This window comes from Lonchura striata, chromosome Z (genome assembly GCF_046129695.1).
Source record: "Lonchura striata isolate bLonStr1 chromosome Z, bLonStr1.mat, whole genome shotgun sequence".
NCBI classification, from domain to species: Eukaryota; Metazoa; Chordata; class Aves; order Passeriformes; family Estrildidae; genus Lonchura; species Lonchura striata.
In genome coordinates, this window is record NC_134642.1 from 75,797,269 (window position 1) to 75,819,079 (window position 21,811).

At 39.1% G+C, this 21,811-nt stretch overlaps 1 pseudogene; it reads right to left on the reverse strand.

Annotated features, from left to right (window-relative positions):
* The window catches only part of LOC144248354 (3'-5' RNA helicase YTHDC2-like), an 87,748-nt pseudogene that overhangs the window by 55,638 nt on the left and 10,299 nt on the right, over positions 1-21,811 (reverse strand).

Below are 21,811 nucleotides of genomic sequence, written 5' to 3' on the forward strand. Positions count from 1 at the left end.
TATTCATGTTTCAGTAGATTCACTACCAAGTACAGTTTTTACCTCTATCCACACAAGAGAACAAGTAATCGTACCTATCAACATTTTTTACAAACATTTACTTCATTAAGTGTACTCCAGGAAATGAAAACAAACAATAGCCCCACATATCTATCTCAAAAAGTAACAACATTCCTAATAAATTAAAATGTTCATCACACCTGTAGTATTCCCCACTCCCCCACAAATCAAACAACTGTTAAAAAGACATATTACACATTAAAACACATTTAGATCAACAGAAGAGGGGAGCAGAAGTAATACTACAGATAAAATTGAGTAAAGCTTTATATGTTCATAATTTTTTAAACAGTTCTTTTGCAGAACCAGATCCACCAATTCTTAAGCATTTTACAAATAACACACAAAGAAAACTAAAAAAAAAAATCCTATTGTTTTAATTAAAAGACCTGAAACCAGACAAATTAAAAGTCCTCGCCAATTAATAACTTAAAGCAATTCTCCAAGTACTAGAAAAGCAAAGTGAATTCCAATAAAGAGCGTCAAACCATACAACACACCAAAACACACTAACAAACCCAAAAGTAAAAAAGCAATCACACAAACGTAAGCTAAACAGAGACTACAAGTCACGCCCAGTGTTCCTATGTCACCTGTAGAATCTGCAAACTTCAATCTAATGATAATGATACATGTGTAGAGCTTGTTTCGTAGAGCTCTTTTAACAAAAACATGAAAAGAAAGATTTCTTATCATTAGATTCTAAAAAATTAACATTCTAAACTCTCCAAAAAATGCAGTTTAAAAGTTAAAATATTATCGAAAATTCTTTTAACAAAGAGTAACTCAACAAAAAAGATATGAAAGAAAATCAGTTCACTTTGTATTTTCTAACTTTGCTTACTTTTTATCATGCAAATTTTCCTATACAACACCAAAACCAAATGTCTAAGTCACATTAACCAAAGCTACAAGATCAGATACCATATGTATGTCTCACTCAAATCCAAAAAAGCCTTTTTCAACCTGTTTAGTTAGTGTACCACTAAAAATTAGCCAATACCTATATAACATGATCTTTTAACAAAAAAGTGATTTAACAACAAGCTAAGTGAAATTACTAATAGAAACAATCGCACAAGGGATTAAAGCCTCTAGACCAAACAACTCCTCAAAACAAGTTCAGAACCCCAAGAATTAAAGATCCGTAGTTCCTTGGCAATAAATTTCCGTGTCACATTTTCAAGAAACAATTAGAAAAAAAATAATTCTCCAAAATACAGTGCTATTCACTCTTACTATGAATACAAAAATTTAAGGTTTTAGTGCAATTACTCATACACTGTAGATAAAAATCTAAAGTTAACAAATATCCACGGAAATTACCAAAATGTTATTAGTTCATTTGTAGAAATAAAACATAGCAAAACATTCTATCATACCCTAAAGACAAACCATGTAACATTAGCACACTCACTGTAATAACACCTAGTACTAAAACAGTTTCAAAAAAGACAAGAAAAGACAAAAGATCTATTCATATATACCCAAAAAATTACAACAGTAATTTCAGTCTTTCAAAAAAAACCACAAAATATTTCAACAAGCTTCTTCTTACCTACAATTGCTTCAGAAAAAACATTAAGACAAATAGACAAGATTAAATATTAACTAAACAAACAAATACCACATCCAGTGCGCTCAGTAACACGCAGATTGATGTCAGCAGTGTCCAACAAATTCCAAAATCAAACAACAATTAATTTTCTTTTCTAACACATAAACAGAGTTGAAAAGAATTCAAAAGAATGTGCTACATAAATTTGTCTAATCATTCTAAATCCATTCACAAAAATATACAAAAACTTAAAAACTTTACAATCTACAATTAAAAATAAAGAAACATAGTTAAACAATTTATTCAGGAAGTAGAGCTTAACTCCTTAATCAAAACAACTTTACAAGTTAAGTAAAATCTTGTTATTAGAATATTAATATTAATACCACATACACTTCATTATTCACAACAAATTACAAACTCATCAAAAAAGTTTTTATTTTCCAAAAGAAAAAAATTTTAAAAAATTATAGACAATTCACAAAACCTCAGCAAAAACAATTAAAGTCACTCACAAATTTAACCTTTACATTGAGACCTTAAAAAAGTCAAAATTTATCAGAACCTAATACAGATATTAAACCTAACTTTACCCAACATTAAGAATGGTTTAACTTAGAATTATAGAGCTTAAAACAAACAAAAACAAAAGTACCTTCATGTAAAAAGTTTATAACTTTTTTCCTACATGAATAAATATATGCAGTAGTAAAGCTATGGAACACAAAGTAATAAATAAGTGACAAGTCAAAAATAGTTTATTTAAAAAGAGAGGGGAAATTGTAGGAATATATAAAAGGTAAAAAACTTTAGAAAGTGCAAAAAGGCCCCAGAAAGTAGACATAAAGCTGAAAAAGGCTGGGAAATTTCAAAACCTTCTCATGGGAAGCTAGGAAAATAAGAACCAAGTGAATTCATTTATATTTATCATAAGGAGCAAGAAAGAACAAGAACTTAGTGATAGTTTGAGATGTCAAAAGTCCTAGATATATGCTTTGCAAAAATAGAAAAAGTTTCAGTCTTATATAATGAATTACTCTATATCGTTTGAGGTTCATAGAAGTCCTTCTGGTAATGTTAAACCCACATGGGTCCTTTTCTTATTGGTTAGGGTATAATGACTCTGCACCTTTTCTTTTATGTTATAGGTTCAAAGAATATGTAGAAAAAGGCTTTGCATCAACTGCCATCTTGCCTTTGATCTAGATTTGCATGGATGTTCATTTCTCTGTGTCTCTGGCTTTTTGCTTGGAGGATACAGACATAATAAATGCCAAGTCTGCAACCAGTCCGGGTCCCATCCTGTTTTGTGAGACGCAGAGCGATCGGGCAGAAAGTGGACACAGCACTCCCAGCTCTGGCCGCAGCGCTGCCCAGCCCAGGGGGACGGTCACTGCCCTGCTCCTGCTGCCCCACTGCTGCTGACACAGGCCACGATGCCCTTGGCCTTCTTGGCTACCTGGCCAGGCGCTGGCCACCTTCAGCTGCTCTTGACCAGCACCCCGGGCTCCTTTAGCCCACACAGGTACCCAGCCACAAAATTGCCCATTTGACTGCAAATACCGCATTAAATTGTCCTTCTACTTCTACAACCACATCTTCTAAGGAAGTATCATGAAGTTTGATAGGGATAGGAATGTAAGTTGCTGTGACTTCATTAAAATGGGCTTATTCAACTCTGCAGGAAGTTGCTCTCTCCTAAGTATTCATCCCTGTCTGGTGTCATCAAGAAATGTTCTCTCTGCAAAACTGAGTTTGTAGGTCTTCAAAGCTCTGAGTTGGAAATTAGGAAAGATCCAGCTATGCCTTTGTATTTGTTGTGGAATGCCTGAAAATGGATTTTCTTTCAGCCTGCGTGCCTGGCCCTCTACAGCCTACTGGTTCTGGCTAAGCACACAGCTTACTCTGCAATTGCTAAACAGCACAAACCTGAAATGTTCCTTTCTTACTCACCTTAGGACCAGCACCGCTGAATGCATGCTTCAGGTGACCTGTAGTGGGCAAGGGAAAATGAACCAGACGCTGTGAAAAAATTGCCTGGGCTGGTGAAACCCACAGAACAAGCACCGCAAACAGAGAGTTTTCCCTTTCACAACATCCCTCCAGCAGACACATTTCATTCACACAACCAGCAAGAGATCCAGATAATATTCTTGGGCATGCCTACCCTTTGGCCTGTTTAGCCATTAAATGAATACAAACATGATGAAGAAAATGCAAATTGTTCTCTAACACTCAATGCTCCTTTTCTACCAAACACATAACACCTCTTTTTAAAATCCTCTCCTTCCGGTACCTTCTTTTTTTTTAAATCAGATGCATGCACAACTTCCCATTAACTTGCTGGAAACAGTTGCCCAGAAAAGCTTCCCCAAAATTCCACTATGATGTGGCAGGCTCTATTGTGACACAGCACAGCAGCAGCTCCAGGGTCCAGGAGCAGACACTCCCTGCTTTGGAGTTTGCTCTTCCTTGCAAAGAAAATCACTATTTAACACTCAGTCAAGGGTCAAGTTAGACAGTCAAATCCTTTCATGACAAAATGTAGAAAGACAGAAGAAGCTTTCCCTGAATTCTGGGAACAACTGCAAAGTTTTTAGAAGGCCTTCCAAGAAGGTCTCCAGTTTACATTTTCAAAGCTGTCTTGCTTGTCCCAGCAAACTGAGGAAATGACAGACTCCGCTGCCTCAGACTCTCCCATGGAGGAAACAGAACCCTGCAGGTTCCCTTGCAAATGCTGCCCCTGTGGCTGCAGAAATCCCCTTGTAGCTGAACTCCTTGACAGGAGCTTTACCAAACCAGTGGCACCCTGGTGCTCTTTCTGTTTCAGGCACTAAGAAAGGGCTGGAAGACATACAAAAGCCAGGTTCGGGTACACCCAGGGAAAACATCTACTTACATGCCAGGTTAGTGAGGTAATAGCCAGAATAACAAACGCCATAAACTGCAATAGCTGCAGCAGCAACTTTCTCAATCATTGTAAAATCAAGGCTCTTGTCAGTGGGCAGCTCCCACTGACAAAAGCCTCAAACAGGAGGATGCTCCTGCCCTGAGCGAGCCCTAGGGCTACTCTGACACTGAGGCCTTCCATGCACCAAGACAACCTTCTGCTGTCACCATGACCACATGGCAACCATGCCCTGACATCACAATGCAAGCACTCTATATTGGTCTGTGAATTTAGGCAGAGCAATAACCAACCTTCTGTACAGCAAAAGCAAAATAGCCGGGGAAGGTCTCCTCTGTCACAAAGCAGCACAAATTCACTTTGTGGCCAAACCCTGTTGTTCAAGGGATCCAAGAGTAACTCCAAGAGTGCACCAAGCACCTACAGCCTGTGCCCCAACTGAGCACTCAGATGGTAACCTAGCAAAGGAAACCAGACCAAGAAAATGGCCCAAAGCATTGCACATCTGAGAAACAACCCTCACTTTTAAAAATTTAATGGTTTATTATATCTTAACAAAGGACTGAATAAGGAAAACTTCCAGCACTGGGAGTCTCTATGACCATTACATAGAGCAGCTCAGCTATAAAATGGATGCTCTGCCTTTTATACCCTTGATCCCGCCAAAGTTTTGTCAAAGTTTTGCCATCCACTGCTGGAGATTCCTTTCTTACATCTTGACTGGAGGTCAGGTGTTGTTATGCCACACCTCCTGGTCACAAGCCGGCCCTCCCCAAAAGCCCTGACTACCAAGGCCATTGCAAGGGGGAGGGGAAACAGGACAATGGGAGGATATATTACAATAACATCACTATACATTTTTACATCCACATAGTATCTACCTCCTAATTGTGAGAGCCAACTGTTACATGACTCATCTATAACATACAGAACCAGGAGAGAAGGCACTGTTGGCATAACAGCTGAAACAATTCCTAACAAATCTCCCACATATCTGCACATTTATTGGATATGCCCAGGGCTCCTGAGGATGTACATCTCTGACTTTATTGCCCTTTGGAAGCAGTCAAACTGGCAGTGTCTGCCCACCAGCAGGAGCTGCTCTGAGCTGGGAACACACCTGGTGGTGCTGATTTCCAGAGGCTTCTGTGTGCCAGGAGAAGATAAGGAAGGAGCAGATTGAAAGGTGCTGGCGCTGCTGCTGCTCTGTGCCAGAGAGCCCCAGCTGGGCAGGGCACGGCGCTGCAGGCTCTTTCTCCTGCCAGAGATGGGCACACCTGGGAACAAGGCATGGCAACTTGTGGGGACACCAAGGGCTTTGTGGGGGCTGCATTGCTCAGCACACACCCAGGCCACCTGTGGCACAGAGTTCTGGCGCATACAAAGATTAAAGCACTCATGCCTATTTGCTGAGCTTGTGTCAAAATTGAAGGATCTCACCTTGCCTGTAAATCTGGGTTAGCAAAAGGCCCAGTGCCCAATAAGGCATCAACACCCACAGCATGACGAGTCGTGTTGAGGCAGCTGCATATTTGTTAAAGCTGTGTGCTCAGCCACTCACCTCCAAGTTTCTTGAAACACACCATACTGTACTGGTTGGAATAAAACTGTAGCAAGATGCATGATGTCATAAGGTACAAGCATACTGCATTAATTACATGTATTAATTGCATTACCTCTGAGGAATTAATACCAAACTGAGCCACTTTCAATTGGAGATCTTGCACAACCTTCCAGGCAGACATGATGACTGTCATCCTGCCCTGTTCCAGGAACTGCTTTAAAAACTGGAAAAGCCATAGGATTATCACAGGCAACATTTGCCTTAACACTCTCCTCCTGAGCTACTTTTGGGGCACCGAATCTTTCTATTAGGTCCCAATTTTTTTATTCAGCTGCTTTCTTCCTAACAAATTCCCAAAACTTCTGAGACTGTCATGGAAGCACAGTTACTTGACACGGAGGCAAAGTCCATGGGGCAGTAGGGCTAGATTTATTAGAAGCTGTACTGCCAACAGTTCCCTGCCCCAACTCAGGTGTTACTGCGGGTGACTCTTCACTTGATTTGCTGTCACTGTCCGGCAGTGGAGGATACGACCTTGCAAACTGTTCATGCAGCTCAGAAGGGGGCGGGGGTAAATGGCTGGGCTAGAGTGGAGGGGTGTAGGACTTAGATTCAAAGAAAAACCATAAATTTCTAACCAGGTAGAAGCTTGAGAAAGTGTTGAGAAAGAATGTAAATAAGTTCTTTATCTCTCTTGTTGTTCACATTGTTTATAATTAAGTTTTACTACTGTATGTCATCCACTGCACAGCAATAGGGTGAGATGTTTTCACTTCAGGACCAATAGAGTTGGTCTGCACAAAGCTCTGTATAAAAGAGCGATGTATTTTGAAATAAATCAGTTATAGTCTCAGCCTTCTGAACAAAGTCTATTCATTCCCATGCTGCCTCAACAGCGTCAGAGGGGAGCAGGGGGCAGACAGCTGGGTTTGTCTCTCTGCCAAAGACATTTCAGCTAACTGGCGCAGTGGTGCAGTGTATAGAGGCAGCGCTGAAAGCTGCTGTGCAGGTGTGAGATAAAGAGGCTTAGGAGTCTGAGAAGGAGATACTTTGGCAGTCTGCCTGGAAGCCTTAGCAGCTTTCCCAAAAGCTTCAGCATCCAGCCCAGAAGCTCTGGCAACTTTCCTGGAAGCTTTGCTAGCCTGCCTGGTAACTTCCATGGGCACCTGCACCTTCTTCAAGGATGTATTCAACAAGTCCCCCATCAAAAGCCCCATCTGACTCATCCCTCCCATCAGAGTCCTTTATCAACCCCAAATCTTCATCCACCTTGTACTCTGCTTGTTCCCGCTGTTTTCCATTCCTTTAATGCCTCAAAAGGCGATCTCCAAGTAACAACTAGATTGACAATAGTTTTATCTCCCGCTCAGATGACTTTCCACAGCTTGTCCCTGACTTTTTTCCAACTTTTAACACTAAATGCTGTGTCAGGATCAGTGGCAAAATCCTATGATCTAGCCCACAGCAATATACTACAAAGGGCATAGTCTGAAGTAGTAATTCCCTTATTTCTTAACAAAGCTTTCTATGTAGCCAAAACAGTCTCTTCCTCTTTAGATTTATTTCCCATTATTACTAGTTGGTGCCCCACCTGCTTCCAGGTGCCTTGATAGGAGAAAATCAGGTCTGGACTTGCCTGTGGCTTCCACCCGCCACTCTCAGCTGCACCAGCGCCGCCTCCCCCGCTACTCCCCAGCGGGTCAGGGCTGCCAGTCGCTGGGACCCCGCGTGGCTCCAGACCGACCACGCTGCTCAGGCTGCTGCTCCACGCGGTGGGCACCAGCTGTCACTGGTATATACACTGCATCGTGAGGCGGTCGCCACACAAAGCACAGACCACAGGCGGTCTCAGATGGCAACTCTTTATTACCGAACATGGCTGACCTTTTATAAACTTTCTAGTTGTTTATACTTCTTCTACCCCAACTATGGGCCACAAAAAATCAACATAACACCACTGGTGAACAGTAACATGACTTTAGTTAACTTTCTAAAAATGCTTTATCTGGCTGCAGTTCTCTCCTTATCTTTCTCCAGTTCTTCTCTTCTCTCAGCCTCCTTGGTAGCAGCCTTGGAGAGAGCTCTTGATCAGCTTCTTCTTGCCTCTCAGCTTCTTTTCGCTCCTTCAGCTAACAGGCCTGCTGTTAGCCCCTTCCACAGTAATTCATCCATGAGGGGCAGGAAACAAGTAGAGCAGAATAGGCTTAAAAAGCCTAGTGATTAATTAGAATTGGTTAAAGTCTGACAGACCTTGAGATGACACCAAAATTAATCATCCTAGAGTGTAGCCTACAGCACACTACTCGCATTTCTATATTCAGGAAACATGTTTTCTTCCTTTTACGCTGTCTTAATTTAAAAGCTGAAAGATTCAAGAGGAATTACTACATCCTCCAATGAGTCCATGAAGTTTCCCCTGAATGATCTCCTTATTATTACTGCAGTCTACTATTCAAGTACACAGGGACAACTGTCACAGTAATCTCATTAAAAAATGTGTGCTTTGTTAAAATAACCATCACAAAAATCAGTCCTAGTAAGGCAGGTAAGACCGAATCAGTATTGATATTGAAAATCTATTATGGATGCAGAGAAAGGCAGAATCCAAAAACTTCAGAAGTGTGTATATAATATACTCATTTAGTTGAAAAAAACTTATACATGTTTATTAGAACAAGTTTGGGGTTTTTTTTAAATCTCATTTTTTCTACTTTGGATAGCTTTACCTCAGCAGTCCACAAATTATTTTTGCTGTATTAAACTAGTGAAACAAGGATATTTAGTCTAGATTTTTAAATTCCAGAAGAAAGTATTATGCAGTGTTACAAATGAAAAGCTCCGTTAGGTTCCTAATTTATCAGTAAAATACCTAACTGCAGAATGGTATCAGCAAGAAATTCTATTACTTTGGAAGAGCAGGGTGGTATGTTAGAGAACTCCACCTTTCCAGACACTGGAGAAGAAGGAGTAGCACAGGGGCTGGAATAGCTACTGCTGTCTGCAGGCTTCACTGAGGACTGAGCTGATCTATCATCTGAGGATTGTCTGGAGAGCAAAATGTCTTTTTCTTTGTACTTCTTTGGCTGGTGGAGTGCAGGAGAAGTAGATTTCACTGAAGCCCTACAGAGGACATACCTTGAGTTTCACAAGCAGTCACTGAACAATTTACATCGACCTGTCAGCCTACTGCAGGACCACATGTATTACAGCAACTACAAAATCTATTAAAGCCTAACTAAAAACTCATACTGACCCTTCATTGCTTTTTAATGCTACTGTTAAACTTCTTCTGCTACTTCTCAAACATCACAATTCATGGACAATATTCCTGACTGCTCTCTCAAACAGCAGCCCCAGGTATGAAATACTTCTCTTTGGGATTACAATGCAGCATACAACAGTAGAACACCTTCCCACTGTACTTCCGCTGTTTCCACCTCCTATTACTAGCAGAAACTTTAGTGATACTTGTATACATAAACTGCAACCTACAGTGAGGAGAAGACCTCAGCATCTTACTTTTCAGCATGAGAGGAGTCAGACAATTCTGTTTCTGTTGAGCTTTTTCTGCTGCTGGTTGACTTCCATGTAGATGCCAAAGGAAGTTCTTCACAAGTCAAAGGCCTTGGTCTCTGGCCAATTCCTGAAGGCTGCTGCAGACCTGCAGACTGTTCTTCAGCACTCAGAACAGCTGTAATTGCTCTTACAGTTGTTTCATCAACCTGAGACCACAGCTTAGAAGGAGCTCGCATACGACGCAGAAACAAGCTGTGCCACTTCTGCCTGAGTTGCAGCAGCATACCAGCAGCCTGTAATAAATTCCAATCCTGTTAAATACTGATGAAAATTAGATCACACAGGCAAGAGAACCCTGTCTTTTCCCTATCAGGCAGCACCTGGCATTCTAATATAAACAGGGCCCACAATTAAAGGCAAGACTAAGGTCTTGGGGAAGGGGAATAATCCATATTTAAACTAAGATGTTAATTTGCTTTCTTTTCCTTGGGTACAAGGTCATTTTGGAAACATTTCATTTAGCTCTGTACTAAACTTAGCTTTGTATTGTAATTCCACAGACTTTTTTTTTTTTCCTTCTTTTCTTTCAAGAAAACCCAGTTTTTTCATGCTTTATGCCCTTCCTTGCAAGTTAGTCTCTACTCATGTACTCTTCAGTCACAGTTGATGGAAAAGAGTTCTAAGTGATATTTTTCTTACATAGACACCTGGTCAAATGTAATGACTAAATTCAGACAACTATTGTCTAATTCTGCTACCAAAAATGCTTCCATTACAATAAATTTTAAAAAAATCACTCTTCTGGACGTGACTAGGAGAGAGAGTATTATTATTAGAGTTGGTAAAGTTGTGTGTTTCATGACCCATAAACTGCCTCCTACCACAGCCACAGCTCCTCAATGACATAAAGACTTCTATTTCAAAGAGGATTTGAAATTTATCCTTCCAAAATCTGACAGCAACTTTCTCTCAGCAACTTCAGCTTCAAGTGCTCCTTTTTTGATCCGATTTTGGTTATCCTCTCAGAGAAAGAAGAACACAATATGCCAATGTGACTGTTCTCTCAGCTCCGGTTCAGATTTTGGCTTATCCCAGCTTGTGCTATGGCCTGATGGAGCACCATGCAGGCAGGACAGGAGGCCAGAAGGAGCAGAAGGGCCCTTATGCTGTCACTGTCACCTGCAGCTTGCTGTCCCTTGTACACCCATCATTTTTAGTCTGCCAGTCTCTTCAGAATCTGCTGACTTGTGGAAAGGGACAAAACTGCCAAGCTCAGATATAAAACATCATATTGCCCAGAAAGTTTTTGAAACAGACCCAACAGCATCTGGATTGCTGAGGCTTTCCTACTCCCTTTTGTGAGAGACAGGACACCCACACCAATATGGAGGAAGAGGGATGAGCACTCTCACTGTTGACTTAGGTGACTATTCTCTTTCTTTCTGCTGACAGGTAAAAGAAGAGAAAGGTATGGGTGACAGGTGATCAAACACTGCAACTTGGATTTTGAATACACAAATTCATGCAACAGACAACTCTGTGCCAAAGGGGATTGAAGCCGTTTAATTCTTAATGAGCTTGTGAAGTAAAGGTTAAATCACAGAGTACCTAGTTCGAGAGACCCAAATGGACCATGACATTCTTGGAGAAAATTCTTGGCTATTCAAATGTTACAAAAACCTTTTCACATCTTTTTACAATTCCTCTACATGAAGCAAACCCAGGAGTAATTTCTTACTTACTTCAGGGTCCAGTTTGAGATGGAGCCATTCATCCAGCTTCAGCAGTGCCAGATCAGCAGATGTCCTGTCCTCATTCTCACTGTCGCTGCTATCATTAGATACCCCTCCCCCTGAATTAAAGACAAAAGGTTCATTAGAATTTCCATTTTTTTCTACTATTATTTCTATACAAAAACCCGCGTACTACTGTATTACCAGCAATATTTTTCCTTCTAAAATTGACTTTAAATGTAAACATTTGTAAAACTACCTCTTCTTTTCTGCAAATACACTGCAAAGTCTTTGCTCCAGATAGCAGCAATCAAGTAGCCAGACCTGCTGAAGGTCCTACACCTGCTGAAGGTCCTACTATGTAAAAACCTGGATTGATACGATGTGACCCAACTCATGTACCTTCACCAGTATTCACAGGCCACTATACAACTTTTGCCTAAAGCTGTTTGCAAAATCACACATGCCTCTATTTCCTAGTAAAACAGCAGAGTTAAAGACCTAGTAAGAAAAAAAATATATATATGGCTATTAATTAGGATTCTTTCTTTTTCTTAAGTGCAATTCAGTCAGCATGAGCACTACTCTAAGGTTCACAGTTTAAAAGCAAGACAGGAAAGCTTTAGAAATAAGTTGGACTTTTAGTTTGATTCAAACTATGACAACTAGAAGCAGTTATTTTTGCTTCCATTCAAATAGGACTTAATTTAAATGAGAAGAAGGAAATGTATATATATTCCCTATTACTTACAGTTAATAGTACAGTTAACTGAAATTAAAAATTATCAGTAGAACATATCTTGAAAATGTATGTGTTAGCCAGAAGCAACATGACTTGTTTGCCATACTGATTGTTTCTAAATTATTCTGTTTGAATCATCTGGTTCAATGTATCAAATAAAGTAGTCTGTAGAAAAAGAACATGCATACTACACTTCTCAGTACCAGTACTACAGTTCTCATTAGACATTGTGGCTGCATTCTTTCCTTACAAACTATACTGCAGTTTCTGAGACCCTACAACTGTGTAATTTATGGACTTGAATAGGTAAGGAATCCCAAAATGAAGAGATTTGTTACAGAACCAACAAACTCTTCCTGAATAGCTACAGGAATTATAACAGGCGCTGTTTCCAGAATCAGACAATACATGTATAACATATTACTGAAAAATAAGCTCTGCATGTCACACGCTGATGTATACCAACGGGAACATCCCAAATCCAGACTCCAGTGTACCTCGAAAGGATGAAGATGCCTGCAAGGCATTACTTGGTAGTCTGGCTGGTCCACAGAAGAGGGCCACGGTGACAGGTGTCACAACAGAGCAGCACCTGATGTTTGCTGTCTTGTGAGCTCTCGTCATTTCATCATATATAAGCCAGTCTGTGGGGAGGGCCTGGATGGCTGCAGCTTGTCCATTTGCTGGGGCAATCTGTGCAAGAGCAGGTAACTGTAATTAATGTAAATTTGAATGTATTTCTCATTTTATCCGGAGACACTGTGGATGCCTCAACCTGGAAGTGCCCAAGGCCAGGCTGGGTGGGGCTCTGAGCAACCTGGACTAGTGGAAGGCGTCCCTGCCCGTGGCCGGGGTTGGAATGAGATAAGCTTTAAGGTCCCTTCCAACCCAAACCATTCTCTGATTCTCTATTTTGAGAATTAAATACATCTACAATTATATACATATAAAAATATACATGCACATAAAAAAGTGTGAGAGAATTCAATCAGATTCATCAATTATCCTACCATGATAAAACAAAATATGCTGCTTTAAAAAGAAATGTTAAAAAAAAGTATCAGAGAAAAACTTGCTTTTAAGAATAGGGATCATTATATCTTTAAAACAATTTTATAGCAGGGCAGTTTTTTTGCCTTTTTGCCTTGTTCCATCTAAAGAAAGGACTAATTGAAAGGATGGAAAAATGAATCAACTCCAATTCTATCAGCTGGGTAGAACAGTATTTTCTAAAGCTGTAGTGTTAAATGCCTATACTGCTTTTGAAGTACTGACAAATAGGAAAAGACATTTCTAAAACACGTGACAGCTTTTAGTGCCCTTTTTTTTGAACTATGAATTCCAAGTGTCTTTACCTTTTTATACTGAGACTGACCAAGAACAGAGGTAGGATGAAATCGCACTTTCTTCTCCTTTGGTTCCGTCAACACCAGGCTGTCTCTGTCTACATGCACAAGATTGGGATACATCCCGGCCACTAAGGCACCTTTAATTACAGCCCAGTTCTCAGAGTTAGTATTAACATCTCTAATATCAGCTCCTCCTCTGGCTCTCACAAAACCTGACAAATGAAAGAGACAAAACAGTGCCATGTTACCTTGTGTTTGCCTCTCAAAAGGAGTCAGAAACTAAAGGTGAAATAAATGACTTCTTTGTTGCATTTTTCACCACTGCCAACCTTAACAGCACCAAGAAGAAACCATTACACTGAAATCCTGCCTGATAAGGGGTTTCATACTGACACAGAATACCACTATTTTCTACAATATAAAGACATTTCCTATGGGAATAATTCATTAAAACATGAAATGCAGTGGCATGTGGAGATGAGGGTGCTTTCAGTTAGATCAGCCACAATTCCTCATCTGCACCATACCCTGCATGAGTGTGTGCATGACGGTGTATTTCAAATTAAGGAAAATTACACCAGTGAACACGATTTTTGTTACAATTTCTATATGCTTGACTTTAAAACAATGTTAAAATGGTTTCCAACTTCTCTACCTGAGGCTCTAAGCTGGCCAAGCACCTGTGTTCTCATTCCTGCAATGATTTCCATTGTGGCTTGGGATAGGAAGTTCTTTTCACAGAAGGCTCTCTCCCATCCGTCACTGCGTGCCTTCTGCCATGCCTGAAAATGTTTTTACATTTGCCTATTAATTTGAAGGACTTAAACTAAAAACTTCACTTTCTTTAAAGATTACATTTATGTCAATAAAATGAATGCAAAACCCACTCTAAAAGTTAATGTATCAAACCAGATTATTTTTTCTGTGCATGAATTAGATTCTCTTTACGTGCTCACTCCAGTGATGATTATGTCAAGTTAAAACAATAAATAAAGATCATTACATTAAGATCATGATTCAAAGTTCAGTGTAGTAGGATGCAAAGAGGCACATTGTTGAAACATTCCAAATTTTCTAATTTTTGAAACAAAACATACTACAAAAAGGGTTCCCTCACAAATTTATGAGTCCAATACACAGGAAAGGCACTAGGCAAAAAGAAACAGTCCGCCACTCTACATCCAACTGGTACATCTGCATTTTGCTTGGGTGATGTGCTGTGATTAGTACTCTCTGAAATGAAAGACTACCTGGAAAGCCCTGAGCAGGGCCATGTGGTCACTGAACGTCCCGGCAGCAAAACGCTTCCTGCACAGCACGGCTGCACGCTTTTGGGAGGCCAGCGTGGGCAGCACAAAAGGGTCTTGGCAGGCAAGAGCACAGGCAATGGTCAGAACAGGATCCAGGCACTTCAGAACTACAGCATACAACACCATTTTACCGAGGTGTGGCTCTACAGGTAATTCAGTCAGCTGATAACCAAGCTCAGTGAGATCTTCCCAAGGGTCCATGGCATCTCTGGTCTGTTCATAAACAAACAAACAAACAAATAAAGGAGAGGGGGATGGGTACAGTGGACAAAATCAATTTACAGTGAAAGCAAAAAGGATGTGAATAATGGACATTAACTAGACTTGTTTCCAAACTCTAAAGAAGCAAGTCAAACTATTAACAGAGACAAGACTTTGAAGCACTCTCTTCCCTTGACATGGAAAAACACATCCCCACACACAAAATGAAAACAGACAATAAGCAAAACTTCAAAACATCCTTAAGTAATTAAAAACAGCTTCAGTACAAACTGAAGTCAGTAAACTGCTACACCACAAATTTGGGATCAAACACAATTACCATCTAAACCTATTCCTTTTCTGACCTTAAGCATATGCACAGCATTTCTCACAGTTACAGCAGGCGGAGGATCAGGAGCTTTCATAAAAAAGTCTACAACTGGACAATTAATTGGAGCCAGAATTTTTGTGTACAAACAGATCTCCTGCAAGGTAAAAGGCAGAACAAAAAAAGATTACCAAGATTTGGAAGCAGCTGCCAAACACATGATTTGTTGCAATTAACGGTATGGTTTGAGGACATTGTATTTTTTAAAATTATATTTTCTAACTGAACATGCACCTGAAGCGGCAGTCTTAGAAGTTCTGGAGATTGAAATTCCAACATATTCTGAAATCGGAGCCTGCTGAAGAGACGAAAGCAGACCCCAGGCTGACAGCGCCCAGCCCTTGAAAATAAAATATGGGAAGTTGTGAAAATGAGGATTTCTTTCTAAAAACAAAACCAAAAGCCAACAGACACAGAAACTCAGAATGAAAAAGAAGAAACACTACCATGAAGAAAGTGTTGTTAAGTCACATGCAAAGTGAAAGTTTTCTAATGAATTATTTTTGAGAGTGTGGCAATTTTTTACTGTAATTTTAACCCAACACTGAGAAATCTGGAGAAAGAAAAACAAGGCTTTTCTAATGTAAAGTGCTGCGGGTCTTTTGCTAACCTAAGACCAGTCCAAATCTCAATCATCTTTGGTTGTAAGGAACCAGTTGCAAACTTTCTTGCTTCCCCTCACATCCCCTAAAAAGAAGTGATGCTTGGAGTAAAAGGTAGAATAAAGATGAAGTAACTTGTGAGTGAATGAGGGACAGCAAATTCTCTCAGTCATATACATCTATGTGCATACGTGCAGCTTAATGCCAATATGATTGATTAAACAGGCATTCGTTGCTACATAAACTTCTGAGCCCTCACCCGCAGTGCTGGGAAGAATATAATCATGGCCTGTTAAGTCATGGATAGCTTGGAGAAAGTGAAATAGGCAGTCCTCTGCCCATAGACATGATGTGAAAACACCCCACTGGACATTGTGACTGCGGGTGCTACGTGGGAGAAAGAGGAAGGAGAACAAATTAATGGGGGGAAAACAACCCAGACCTTTGGGAAATGCCTGAGCATCACTCTTCTACAACTTGGGAGATTATTCCAAGGAAATACATGCTGACGCCTACTCGTCTGCTGAGAACCAGTGTTGGCCTCTATGCAACACAACACCGGAATAGGCCAGGAACAATTACTATGTTGTGTGGTTTATTCTAAACATAAAGGACTGTGGATATCTGCAAAATGGAAACTGCTATGAGGCATTTATTACCTGCCTTTTCTCTGGATAGCACTGGCTTTTGAAATCCACCCCATTTTTAGCACTGTAGCACAACTCACTGCATCAAAAGACTTCTAGAAAAACAAAGACAGGAATACAAACTGAAAACTCAAGAGGGTACATGAAATACAAGTTACTAGTTATTTAGATTACCAACAGAAGTTTTCTAAAAAGTATGAAAGAGTAAGATATACAGCAGCTTCTGACACAAAGGTACCTTCTCAATTTCAAGTGAATTAATGAGGGTATCTCCTTTCTAGTATCTTAATGCTCCACAATTTTTGAAATTCAAGATTTTCACGTTTTTTTAGACAGATAGCTTACAGTATTTGTCTTAAAACAAATGCATGTTGAAACTTTTCAGAAAGGACTGTTGCCTGACAGGCACTAGCTCTCAGCTAGTAAAAGCTTTTTTTCACTTTACTGTAAAGTAATAAATAAAAAAACAAAAGTTCTCCAAAATTTATGCACTGTGTGTTTTGTGTGTTTTAGAATCACACTAGGAAAATTTAAGGCAGTCCTACCTCTTTCACCTTGCCTGAGTCAATGACAAACACCACATCATTGACTGTTATGCTGGTTTCTGCAATGTTAGTAGAAAGAATCTGCAAAGAAAAAAAACCCAAAAGCACCAAAACTATCATAACTGTAAAAGCAATGGCAAAATAGGTCATTGTGGCATTGGAAAAAGTCCTCTAATACTTGCAATTTTGCGGATGCCAAAAGGTGGACTTTCAAGCACTTTCTTCTGGTCCAAAGTCTGCATACTTGAATGAAGCATGAAAACTTGGTATCTAATGCAAGACAAAAGGGACATTTTAAGGATCCTTAAAAGAAGCAATGAAAAGCCACAGTAACTAAAGGTTTTACCTGTGAGCATTATCAGAAAATCTCTTGTCATCCAAAACAATGCGGTCCCTCAGGCTCACTACCTCATCATACCCAGGAAGAAATATTAAAATTGCTCCTAAAAAAGGAAGTGGGTTTGCAAAGTTAAACAGAAAATTCAAATACATGTCAAACAGCACTCAGAAGGTTTTAACGTTTGTGGATTGCTGAAAAAAGAGCATGATTATCAGAAGTCAAATCCACAACCACTGGTTAGGTATTTACCTACCTGCATCAGAACTATGACAGATGCTGTGAAGTAAGTGCATTATCAGATCCAGATCCACTTTTTCATCATCAAAACTGTGATGGTAAGCTGTCAGTAGCTCTCTGTCCTCTGCACTAAGGTCACTAGCACTTTTTTGGACCAGGGAATTTTCATCCATGTTTCCAAATCCGAATGAAGCGCTGTAACAGGAAAATACACCAGAATCAAGGCTGCCCCTTAGGGTTTGCATTGAGCCATCAATTCAAACTTAGATTGAGACCAACATGACTATTGGTCTTGAATTCTGATGTTTAAGTGTAGCAGAAGGGAATCACCATACTATTACTGTTTACTGATTCCAATGTTAACCCAATGAAGGATGCCACTTTATTTATTAGTGTTAACTTTCGTTTTCTTCAACTTCATTGAAACACAACCATAAGCAAAGGAAACTATAAAGATACTTCTCGTTTATCTGTTCAAGTAAAAATATTTAAGAGATACGTCTTCTCCAAAAATTTCCCACTAGCAGAAACTACACTAAGAGAAATTATAGTAGAGATAATCTTTACAAAACACTACCTTCAAGTATGATAACTGTAAGTGAATCAGAAAATCATTCTTGAATGGCCTAGTGTACACATTACTTCTGTAAATTCTTTTTAATATGCCTATTGCATATAAAAGATATTAATAAAAACACATTACAGATTTGTTTCCAAAATAAGCATGTGAAAGTAAAATGGTACATAGTATAGAATTAGCAAGTTGTGTAAACATAAACAATATGCTATTGAGTACAAACTCTTTTGCTGTTTATTTTTTTAAATATTCCTATTCTTAAAAAAAGGTATTGCTATTAAGTCCAGATTTTAGAGCATGAAAAGCTAAAACCTGTTCTGATTAGAACACAAATCTCAAATTTCCCATCACAACTCTTTGTATATCATATACAACTCATTCTGCAAAACAGTTACAGCTTACCTGTAGGATTCCAACAGATGAACAACCTCTGTCTGTCCAAAGTGCCTAGCCCAGTCCACAGCCATCCTGAAATAGTTGCACAAGTATTTTTATTAGACTTTTCACTTCAAAAGATGCATATGAAGAGCACATCAAGAGAGGCAATTGACATCAGACTTTTGTACCCATTTCTGTATTGACATCGGTACTGTTATTGCTGGATCTGCAACTTCCCATTTGAAAGTGCTTGAATAGGTGCTAACAGCTGACTTTTAGGTGACTACAGTTCTTTACCACAACAGAATGTCAGTTTTACACAGGAGCAAACATGCACGAGGAAGTGAGGAGGAAGAAGGTGCCATTCCTTTAAAAATGGTGCAGAGATCAGACCTGCCTGTTTGCAGTATCCTTGAAGTCATCTCAAAAAGTCACACCCCAGGCATAACATCTGGCTATTTCATGTCTTTCAGAAGCTGTCTCCTCACTATGCAGTTCACTGTTTTATCTTTAAACTGCATTTCTTCCCCAAGTTATTCAAATGTTAGTACCAAATATCAGACCCCTGGAATCCTAATTCTTATCATTCCATACTACAATTATTTACTGTACTTCCCTGTTTACATGAAGACATACTCCATGACCACAAAGCCTGAGTTTCTACAGATTCACAAATATTTTTACATGCTACGATATATTTAGAAACATAACAGAAAGATCTTCTGATATGTGTAGCTCCATGAAACTAGAATTGCCAAATATTTTGGTCCAATTCAGTAGATTACAGTTGTTCTACTAACCAGTATCTTACATAAGACCTACTGAAACAAAGTTTATAGCTCATCATCAAGACCATGTAATTAAGAATTCAATTTAGAATTTACAGAAAACAATGTGATTATGAGGAGTTAGAAATTGTTGAGGCTGTCAAAATGTATAGTTCTTACAGCAGTGTGATAAGTTAGCAAATTAATTTAGATGTTAAAGAATTTTCTTTCTCTCTCCTACATTGACAAATAAATCTATCTTTTGGTTTCTCTGTTTTTACCAGCCATTAGATGATTTGCAGTGGATACTTGCTCCCATGCTGATCAACTGTTCTACTTGACTCAAAAAGCCTCCCCCTGAAGAAATCATCAGAGCAGTCGCACCAGTTTCACTGTGCCTATAATCAACTGAGAAGTAAAAAAAAAAAAAAAAATCCAGCAAACCCAGTAGAAATGTTATTTTTTCATCTAAATACAGTACAAATACTGCTTTCAAATTCCAGTCCAAAGAGAATTTGTTTCCTCACTTTATCTCTGAAGTTAGTTCATATGAATTCTACACTGTTTTAGAAACACACTTCTGTCAATACTTCAAAACAACAACTAACTAAACAACTCATTATTTTTGCTAGCCCTATAATTTTTTCAGTCGGCATCAGAATGCAAAGGTAACACCATTTGAAACTGGAGATAAAAGTAGCCATAAAAATCTAAGTACGTCTGAGGTTGCTTTTTTCTTATGTAATAACACATGAAACTTACCACTGACATTTTCAGTTAAAATAAGATTTAACAGCTGAGCAAACGAATCAGTATCTTCATGCAACCAGATGTCAGAAAGACAGGAATCCATTTCTTTTACTATCCACGGTTCAAGGCAATTCACATCTTTTTCAGTCTGAAAATAAAAAACAATATTGAAAGCTTAATCTTTTCCAAGAGTTGTCTTTATTCTCATACATTACCCACAAAGAATTGGAATGGTTATTTTTCCCAGCAGCAACAGAAACCCAGCACTCAGGCATCGGTTCATGCATTGATTTTGTCATACGCAAGTACGAACACAATGGCAGTCGAGCCATTTGATCTGAGGAAAAGCTGTGTGCAACCACCCGAACTGAAGAGCACACTTCAGCTAGAGCCATTCATCCTCATCAGGTAATCTTTAAAATACGTTAATGTCCTGAAAGACTCGACAGAACTTTAGAAAACAGATTTTAAATGGCTAGTAATACAACACAAATATAAACACCTGTAACATCTCTTCTGACAAAAGAAAAAACTTACCAGTTGATTAAATACTGTGTCACCACCATCATCCAACCGTTTGTATTCCTCATTTGTCCTTGGAACCGATTTTTGTCTCCGAGATGTCCCTTTGTTAGTGTTATCTTGAGCTGAACACCACTCATCAAGAGTGTTCTTCTGTTTCTCTTCTAGAATGCAAAGTATTCCCCAAGAAAGTTTTAGAGTCATATTTATTATCCATTGTTTTCTACTAAAAAAGTTAGTTACAGCAGGTTTTACCAAGTTTTACCTATTCAACCTCTTTTATTTAGTCTAGAATGCTACTACCAGTCCAACATAAATGACATGTTTAAGGGTACCCAAAGTGCACCACTGCAAACAAGGGCTATAAAAACAAGGTAAAACCCAACACTTTGGTGTTTAATCCCCCAAACCTCCATTATTCCAAACTACTGCATTCAAAGTATCTCCCGTAAGTAATCACCTTCCACACAACCTCAGACCAGATCTTTTTCCACAAATGGAATTCTGAAGACAAGTGATACAGTCCCTGCATGTAACAACTTACTTTTCTACACTAGTGGAAGAAACATCAGCAAACACCAGTGTCCTAACTGAACTTTTCTGACCCCAGTGATCAGAGATGAGCACTGTGATCAATACCCAGTTAGGACTGGATATTGAATGTTATAGCTTTGGGGTTTGCATTTTTTACTTTTTCTTTAAATAATCACTGGGATCATTACTTTCAGTTGCCAGGAAAACTTCTGAAGCAGTATCTACTTAATCAACTTAAAACCAATGATGTTTAGCTCAAGAGTGTTAACACTTAAAAAAATACATCCATGCCTGAAGAAAGCAGTGAAAAATGTTACTGAAGGGAATACCTTGTCCATTTAGTGCAAGATGTACAAAATCATGCCTGCTTTAATAGCTGCACTTTAATTTGCACCCAAAGGTACAGAGCATCCTATGCTTCTTTAGTATTCATGTGGGCAGAGCCCCCAGTTATATATAACTCTACAGCATAATAATTAGAAAAAGATGACATTTATCAACTGAGTGAAAACAGAATGCAACCACTGAATCAAAGTGATTTTTTTTTCTTTAATTGCATAAACTATTTCCATAATGTAAATAT